Below are 10389 nucleotides of genomic sequence, written 5' to 3' on the forward strand. Positions count from 1 at the left end.
ATCACCTCTAAGTCGCTACGCACAGCAGTATGCTTCAATCATTCACAATTTAAATAAAGCGCTGGTTTACTATTATTACTTCAAAGAAAATAACGTTACTTTCACCAATATTGTATCCACATGCTAAACCCTGGCCCACTCACTTAATCGAAATCTCTCTGCAGTCCCACCACATCCTCTGCACAGTTTGCTATTCCATTCAATTTAGTGTCATGAGCAAAGTTGGATACATTACACTCGATATACACTTCCACATCATTTATGTATACAATGAACAGTTTTGGCCTGACCACTGATTTCTGCGACAGCCTGGTGAAGACTGTTCTCCAATCATTGAGAATAACATTTGCTGCACCTCTCTGCTCTCTGTTGATGGACAAATCTTCCATCCATGTTTGTAAATTCCCCACAACTCCATGCATTCGTAACTTATGAATGGATACTTTATGCAGCATCTTATTAAACGCCGTGTGCTTGTCCAAGGTGACAGCATCCAACTGTTCTCCTTTATCCACCGTCTTTGTTACATCCTTAAAGAACTTCGAGTAGACGTGTCACGAATGACCTTCCCTTCTTGTATTGATGCTACGTTCTGCCTGATGGACCCTTTTCCCAGATGTCTCACTATTTCCTGTTAAATAAGGCACTCCAACTTTTTCCCAAGTAAAAATAGGGAGGAGATTTAGCTCAGATAGTTAGAGAGTAGTGTTAATAATGCCAAGGTCGGAGTTTAACTCCTCACACTGACGAGGTGGGTCTTTGGAATTTGCAAGTCATGGGTTCACAGTTGCAGATTATGTGTGTGAGGAAGCACGATCACGCAGTCGTTAGCACTGGTGCCGCACAAAACGAGGGACCTGGATTCGGACTTTCTGCATGCAGTTTGCACATTCTCACTGTGTCTACGAGGGCTTCATCTAGGTTCGCTGGTTTTCTTCCAGAATTCCAAAAGGTACAGGTTAGGGGAATAAGCCGAGCTGAATTGTCCATATGTTCAAGGGCTGTAGATTAAATGCATTAGTCATGGATAAATATCAGGCAATAGGGTAAGGCAGTGGAGCTAGGCAGGTTTCTCTTCGGAGGGTCGAGTGGACATGTTGGGCCTAAGGGCCTGTTTACACATTGTCGAGATTCTTAGTTCTAAAATGCTAAGCTAACCGCCTTTAATTTACCTGCCTTTTGCCTACTCACATTTTTTAAACAGCAACATGCCATTCGCTGACTTACAGTTCACCGCGAGCAGCCTGCGAATCTGGCAAATGAACACTACATTTCCGCCATTCCTTTCAGCAACCTGAATGGATTTTAAGGGACTTAACGATCGTGCGACCCTCACGTTTGCTGAACTTTACTCCTATAGTGAGAACATTTGAAATGATAACCTGATCTCCCATCATATACTTAACATTATTCTTTGGCATGTGAAACATATTCTGCACTGTGAAGGCTGACAGAAAATAGCTATTCAAGGCCTTGCTCGTTTCATCATTGTCCAACGTTCATTCCCCTTTCGCATCCTGCAACGGCCCAAACTCAACTTTAGCCAGCCTTTTATGTTTTCATACTTATAAAAACGTTTCCTACTTGATATTTTACTCTGTGTTAGCTTGCATTTATCGTCTATCTTTCCTTTCCTTATTGCTTGCTTCGTGCTGTTATTTTGTTGCTTTTTAATTTATTTTAACCAATCTTCCCGTATCCTACTACAGTACTCTTGGCTACTTTGTAAGCCCGAGCTGTTAGTTGACTGCCTTCTTTTAAATCCATGTTTAGAACATAGAACATAGAAAAATACAGCGCAGTACAGGCCCTTCGGCCATCGATGTTGTGTTGACCGAAGCCTACCTAACCTACACTAGCCCAATAACCTCCAATCTGTCCTTGGCTTTTTTTTATTTCAGAGTGGTCGTAAAAAACACAGACTTAAAAGCATCCAAGTTTGAAAGATTTTTGGATCAATTTGATTATCGCACACAAATGCTGCCTCATGGCAAATGGTTATCAAGATAAAAAAAAGAACACTTCTACAATGAAAGACGGACGTCCGTTTCTGTAGATCAGCATTTTTCTCAGGTTTTACTTATTTTTGTCAATCTGGCTATTCACTGAAAGCAGTCGATTGGGCAGATTTTGCAAGCTAATGGACCCAAATATGTCTGATTTTGCTGAATATTTCTCTGACATCTCTCCTGTAATACCCTGCACTCCATTGCATCTTTTGTAATAAGGACTATTTATGGGGGTTGTTGCAATTATTTTTGCCATCGTCATTAAGTTGAGGTGATCTGTTGGGTTTTGGATAGTGCATTATGTGTTTTTATTCGTGTTTCAATCAATAACGTTCGAAGTAAATATGGTTTTGTTCAAACTAAGTGATTCAACCATCTGTATCACTTCTGCGATATCTGTGGTACACCCACTTAAAACAACGAGCAAAGTTACAGTTTTGAGCTTATTTCTTGAAATGTTTTATTGCAGTCTGTTCTGGTCGATAACTCTACATACCGTACATTTTACGATTATCCATACGCCTGTGCAAATTTGCTCCAATGTCCCGAATGTACCTGACTCTACTGCCACTGCTGGAAGTGCATTTTACGCATCCACCGCACTCTGTGTAAAGAACAAATATCTCATATCTATGCTATACCATTTTTCCAATCAAGTTAAAATTATGCCAACTTGTGATTGCCATTTTCGAACTGGGAAATTGAATATCTCTGACTATTCTTTCGATTTATGAAGGTCATCATCTTGTGCATCTCTCTCAAACGTTCCTCTTATTACATGCCCTCCATTCCAGGGAGCATCCTGGTAAATCTCCTCTGCACTCTCTCTTAAGTTTCCATATCCTTCCGATGATGAGGAGACCGCCACTGAACACCATATTGCAAGTATAGACAAACCAGAGTTTTATGGAGCTCCAGCGTAACCTTGCGGCTCTTAAAGTTAATCCCTCAGCTAAAGAAACCAACACACCATATGCCTTGCTAACAACCCTATCAATTTGAAGGGAAACGTTGTGGGACCTATGGATGTGGATCCCAAGATTAATCTTCTCCTCCACAAGCCAAGAATCTAAGATTCAACCCTGCAAGCTACATTCCAGTTCGAACTATCAAAATGAATCACTCCACATGTTTCCAAGTTAAACACAGTCTTCCAATTCTCAACCACATCTGCATTCTGTCAATGTCCTGTTGCAATCTACAACAGCACTCCATATTAGCCACAATGCCAACAACTTTAATGTCATCCGCAAAATTACTGATGTACCTTTCCATTTACTCATTCAAGACATTTATACAAATCAGAATAAAAACAGAGGTCCCAGAACCGATCTCTTTGAAACATTAAAGATCACCGTGCACACGGCTGAATACTCAACAGCCATAGAACATGACGAATGGCTGTCTTCTATGACCTGGTCAATTTTGCACCCAGACAGCTAGATTTCCCTGTATCCCTTGTCTCCAAAATTTCTCAATGAGCCTACCATGTGGAACCTCATCAACCGTCTGGCTGAATTGCATATGCATCACCGACACTGCTCGACCTTCGTCATTGTGTTTTATTGCATGCTCAAAGAATTGAATATTCTTGCGAGGAATGACGTGCCCGTCACAAGGGCATGCAAACTATGTGTAATAAAGCTAAGTTGTTCCAAATATTCATAAATCCTGCCTCTCAAATCCTCTCCTATAATTTTCCCAGCAGACATGAAAGGCAGGCTGGCCTGCAATACACAATGTTATCCATAACCACTTACTTGAACAAGAGAATATAATTTTCCGTCCTCCAAACTTCTGGTGTATTGTGGGGACGCAAAGACATTCACCAAATGTGCAACACGGTCTTTCCTTACATTCCGTAGGAAACATTTCTCTATGCCTTCTGGCCCAGGGAATTTATCTGTACTCAACAATCCAATGCTGACCCATCCCCCCCACCTTGCTGTCCTTGTTTCTAACAGGAGTATACTTGCCTTCAGCGCTGTGAAAAGATCTTATTGTATTCCCTCAACTGTTACTCAAATCGACTACAACATAACGTGTCCCTCGTGCAATTTAACCAGCTCCTTCCTCATCCCATTATATTATCTCTTCGTTAAGCACAACACCCTGGTTTTTAGTGATATTGTTTCAGTGTTCATTTGTGTCGGAAGTTCGACCATATTGTGCGCACCTTTTCCGAGAGAATTCCCAAATAAAATATCATTCTGTTTTCCTGTCTGATTACAGAAGACCAGATCTAAGATTTCATGCTCTCTTGTCAGTTCGGTAACGTGCTGTTCAAGATTGTTATCATGGATGTGTTAATTTCACTGATCTTAATACTGCCTCGACAGACTTGATTTGGCCAATCAGTGTACATGTTGAACACCCGCATGACTGCTGCCGTTCCATTCATATTTGAGTCAGTTACTTCTTGATTGATTGCCTGTGCCATTAATCAATTATTATTGGGTCGCCGTCAGAATTCTCCGAAGATGACTTCAATCCCTGAGTATTCCTGATCTCCACCCAAATGGATTCAACATATTTTTCATTACATCTGTGTCGTCTCTCCCTTTTGCCCGAATCCCATCCTTAATTAAGAGTGTGACACCACCTCACATCGTTCTGCCTGTCCTTGCTTTTTACAAGATACCCTGGGGTATTTAGTTCCCAGCCATCACCTTGGTGCAACCAAGATTCTGTAATGGTAATTCTTTGTGCCGACTCGCACAAGTTTATTGAATTTATGTTAATACTACAGGCATTGTGAATGATGCCGTTTTACTCATTGTTGCTATCAAATCTAGCCATCTTCCTTTATTTGGAACTATTTCAGACGCCCAATTTTACTTTTGTTTCTTTTCTTACTTTTGCTTTGGTCTCAGCATTGATTTCGTCTGCCTTTCTGCGTGGACTCACATAGTTTATCCATTTTCGGCAAACGTTCCTCAAAGTCGTTCCGATTGTTACATCTGCCATCCAATCAAGCGAGGAATCTTCTCACCTGATGCTACGTTTCACAAACACCCTAGCCCCGGCCAACCCCGTTTCAAGCTTCCCCAGCAGCTCTAGCTAACCTCCCAGCAAGGATAGTCGTCCCCTTCGAGTTCAGGTGTAACCCAACTCTTTCGTACATTTCAAAGTTTGCTCAGAAGAGAACCTAATATTGCACAAATCTGAAATCCTGTCTCGCACTCCGCATCAACTCTTCAGCCAAGCATTTGCCTGCCAAATCTTGTTATTCTTGCCCTCATTTGCGCTTGTATTTTGCCTTGTGTTACTCAAAAGAGGCCACATGCAGTATAATTCCCAGATTGTCATGTCGCTGCCAGTGATGCGTGGTGTATGAAGTGTGTGCTTTCCATCTTACATGCAACAGCTTTGCGTCGTTGATACATGATACTGTGAGAGTGATGGCAAACTTTATTGTCAGTGTCTCCAGCAGCTTCTCAATGCTCTCACATTTGATGTTAATTGACTGAAAGCAATCACATTATTATACTGGTATCGCAGGAGTCTGCGGTACATCATCCTCTGGACAGGAACAGCAGTACATGGCGCATAGCCGATGATGCTGAGTCCCTGCATTGAAGTGCCAACCTCAGACATCGTCCATCATCTTAGTGTCACACAACCACACCACAGAAACAGACTGTTGAACCGAAATCATCCATTTGTGTGAAACTCATAGTCCCATTTTCCTGCTTCAGAACATTATCTCTCTAAAGACTCACCGGTGTACCTGTCCAAATGGTTTTTACTTGTCGTTGTTCTCACCGAATTAAATCATCTGGCAGCTTGCTCGACACAACTCTGGCATCTGTTTAAAACAAGTTTGCTTATTAGGTTTTTCTAAAGTCCTTTCCCTTCAGCTTCTTGTCCTCGACTGTGGACTCCTCTACTCGCGAGAAAGTACTTTGGCTTTAACCCTGCCTCTGTCCATTAGGATTTCCTGAGTGTGTACTTCTTCCTTCCTTTCTTCCTTGCGTTTCTTTTACTTTTCTTCTTCCTTTTTTCTTCCTTTCTTTCTTTTTTTCTGTTCTTTCCTTCTCTCATTCGTTCTCTCTTTCTTTCTCTATCCCCGTCGTTCTCCCTTTCTTCCTTCCAACCTTTCTGCTGCCTTCTGTGCAGCAGAGGAAAAAAACAGTGGCAGCCTGTTCAGCCTTTTCTTTTAAAATTAATCTGTCCAGTTTCGTTAAGAACCTTTTATTTTTTCTTTACCATTTCAGCTTGATAGCACTGTTCCAAGAGCAGTAAGTAATGAATCATGCACAGTACTCCAAATGTGGCTTTACGAAATTCAGGATGCTGATGAAGCGCTTTTGTTGAGATTTTCCTGTTCCTTGGATGCTTCATGACCTGCTGTGCTGTTACAGCACCACACTGTCGACTTTGATTTCCAGAATCTGCAGTCATCACTTTCATCTTATAATATAATATCACAATTCCTATACTCCATGCTCTGATCAATGAAGGTAGAGCACTGAATCCTTGTGCATTTATCCCGTACTTTTTAATGAAACAGGATGTGTGTGGAAAGGTTACAAATATTAGTGACTCATCTGTCGACAGTGCGATCACTTGGTGATATTTTTCTATGGAAGTTTCCCAAACAGCATGTTTCTGTGCTCGTCATACTCTATCACTCTCTCCCTCTTCTAAATCGATTCGTTGTTTCCCTGTTCATTTTCTTTCTTTCTTTGTTGCTTTTCTTCTTCTTTTATTCTTTCTTTCATTCATTCTTTCTTTCTGCTTTTCTTTTTTTCTTTCTTTCTACTTTCTTTCTTTTTTCTTTCTTTCTTTCCTTCTTCTTTCCATCCTTGCTTCTTTTCTTCCTTCCTTCCTTCCGTTCTTTTTTAACGTTTCTTCTTGCTTTTTTCTTCCTCTCTTTCTTTCTGTTTTCTTTCTTATTTCCGTTCTTTCCTTCGCTCATTCGTTCTCTCTTTCTTTCTCTTTCCCCGTCGTTCTCCCTTTCTTCCTTCCAACCTTTCTTCCTTTCATCCTTCCATCTTGTAATTACTTATTTATTTATTCTGTCATTCTTTCTTCCTTCCTAACTTGCTTTCACTTTTTTCTGTCTTTATTTATTTCTTCCATTTTTATTTCTTTCTTTCTTCGTCCTGTCTTCCTTGCTTCCTTTCGTACTTTTTTGTGTTTTATTTATTTGTCTCCACTCTCTCTTTCTGGATTTTTTCTGTTGCTCTCTTTCACTCCGTATTTTTATTTCATTGCATCCAATTCCCTTTGACGGCATTCACGTTAACAATGAAATAGTCACCGGTACTTACAGGCACAAATATCTGAGGAGATCGGGGACACTTGCAGGAGAGAGGGGCTCTCATAGGAGAGGATTTTAATTTTCCTAATATAGACTTGGACTGCCAGAGAATTCATGGCTTAGATGGGGTGAAACTTGCTAACTGCTGTCAGGAAAGTTTTCACAAGCAATATTTAAGGTCTCCAATTTGTGAATGGGCAAAACCTGATCTACTATTGAGAAATGGGTTAGTACAGGTGATGAAGAGGTGCTCTGGTACCAGGGACCATAGTTCTATTATTTTAAAATATTCGAAGTTTTGATCAAAGCCGGCCCACAGACTCAAGTACAAAAACAGGGACAGGCAAATTTTGATGGAATTGGCTTGGAGCTTGCACGGCTTGAGTGCAATATGTTGCTTTCAGGGAAGTGGGCCTCTGGAAAACAGGATGACTGTAAAAGTCAGACAGCTCGAGTTACATATCTATTCGTTCCTGTAAGAATGAAAGACAAGATTGACAGGAATAAAGAACACTGGATGACAAGAGATGTTGAGACTTGAATGAGAAAAAGGAAGGAAGTATGGTTCAGTTACAAACAGCTGGGATCAAATGAATCTGATGCTCTATCGGGGGCACGGTAGTTTAGGAGGGCGAAAATGAGGCACATGTCAACCGTGGATGATAGGATTCAGGTGAATCTCAAGAGGTGCATTAAGTATATTAAATGCAAAGGAACAGCTCGAGAGACAACAGGATGGCTTCAGAACCGCAATGTACATATGTATGCAGAACTGCATGATATGGGTGAGGTCATGAATGAATATTTCTCTTCTGTGTTTACTCTGTAAACAACAACGATTTGGATGAGGATATCCAAGCCATGTTTAATAAGTTGCAGTTGACACGAAAATAGGAGTTATCATGGACCATGAAATGCAGCTGTATTAGTAGGACGAGAAATGGCAAATGGAATGTAATATCAATAAGCGTGTGGACCTGCATTTTCGATCGTCAAATCAAGTCGGGAGCTTCATGGTTATAGTAGAACAGAGTGAGCTTGGAGTTCAGTTGTACGTTTTTCTGAGAGTGAATTCGCAGGTAGAGATGGCGTTGCAGACGGCTTTTGGCAAACTGACCTTTACCAGTCAAGACATTCAGTCGTGATGTTGGAAGAAACATTCCAGTTATACAGTACTTTGGAGACGGCCCCATCGAGTATTTAATTCAGTATTGACCACCTTTCTCTCGGAAGAAATTTTATTAAACTGGATGAAATTTACAAGTATTCAGTTTAAGGTAAGAGGGGAAAGAACAAAAGGGAACCTGTATGGCCACTGTTTTTTACACAGATTGTGGACCATATGTGGAATGACCAACCAATGGAAGTGTTTGAGGTGACTACATTAACACCACTTAAAAGACACTTGAAGAAATACACGGATGGGAAATATTTATTTGACAATGAGACAAGTACATGGAAATGAGTTTAACGATAATGGAAATTTTGAACGGAATGGACCAGTTTGGCTATAACTGACAGTCTCTGTGTGTAGGACTCTATGATTGTATCACTGCATTCCATTGTTTCTGGCTGATTTTATTTCCGCTTCTAGCCAACGAATCTGCTCAGAAAATGAATGTCACACAAGATGTCTTCTATCAGTTACACATCATTTTTGTCTGGAATGAATAATGAGCTGCAACTGTCAGCTGAGTAATATTATCTCATAAATCGTTGATAGGATGAACAATTGAAGCGGTCATCGTCATAAATTCTGCATAATAGACAGGCAGGAGGTTGGAAGAACAAAACAAGCCAGGAAACATCTGGAGGTGGAAATTCGACTTTCCCGGTTTAATTCTTCTGCAGGACTTGGGGTAGGTGTGAGGGGAGGAGGAGATAAAAGAGCTTTATCTTCAGCATCCACGACCCACACCCGCTTTAGAACCGAAATGTGGAATTCTCCACCTCCTGTTGCTGCCTGGCTTGCTGGGCTTTCCCTGCTTCTTGCCACTCTACTTTGATTTCCAGCATCTGCAGTTTGTTTGTCTCTACCCAAATAATTCTTCAGCATAATTCCTTTTGTCCATTACCTCTGGCATATCAGTTCTCTACTAATTTTTAGTAAGCGATTCCAATGTGTACTGAATTCCAAGTATATCCCCTGTCTTTGATGAACCCTGCCTTTCAACCTCTATACAGAATATTCAGAATTCTCCTTTTCTGTCGCCTGTTTCCTACAGAAACTCTACCTCACAACTTTGCTGAATTCCACCTCCTATAATCACAACAACATTGACCAACTTACAAAAGTGTCTGTCATTTATGCCTGACCCACAATCCAATTGCACGTTTTCATATGTAATAAACAACGTAAAGAGCTTTCTGAAGAAGACGCGACTGTTGAAGTTCTGAACAAGCGTTTCTTCAAGGAGTTGCATTCAAATGATGCGTCACAGCCAGATTATTTCACATTCATACATGGTATTCACTGCACCCTTTCATTCAGGACATGAGCTCCCACTTCCTGCGTTGCTAATCGAAAAGATAAAGGAAGTCTCCCTAAGGTCATGCGCTGTGATTCTGTCTTGCTGCTCCCAAATTTGAGACAATATAACAAGAATGGTTTATCATACAATTCTTACATGTAGAAACAGGCTATTTGGCCCAATATGTCCAGTCTGATCGATTCCAGTTGCACGTAGAGACCGTGTGGAGTTCAGAGCAGCCGGGTATGTGATGTATGACAATTTCACGAAGGGAGAAAAACCGCACGTACAATCAGGTACAATGTTTAGTTTCAGGGAAGATAGGAGAACTAAGCAGGCAGTGAAAGAGTCTACTGAGGCTATCCTCATATCAGACAAGCATCCTGTTTTGACAAATAAATGAAGTAATGGACTCTCTGGGGACTGTAGCGTATACTGCGAAAGGTTTGGAACTCTGTCCGGCTCGACAGTAACGACAGGTAAGCCAGGTTCAAGACGATGGATGAATTGCGACAAGTGTTTTTCCAGTCAGAGGTGCACACAGACGTTTAAGAGCCGAAAGCCAGAGGTCAGACTAGTGCATTGCGTCCCTCGTGCCAGGATCAATCTGTCTTGGAGAGAGTGCAGAACAATCTCAAAATGG

This window comes from Hemiscyllium ocellatum (assembly GCF_020745735.1).
Source record: "Hemiscyllium ocellatum isolate sHemOce1 chromosome 41 unlocalized genomic scaffold, sHemOce1.pat.X.cur. SUPER_41_unloc_5, whole genome shotgun sequence".
Classification (NCBI taxonomy): Eukaryota; Metazoa; Chordata; class Chondrichthyes; order Orectolobiformes; family Hemiscylliidae; genus Hemiscyllium; species Hemiscyllium ocellatum.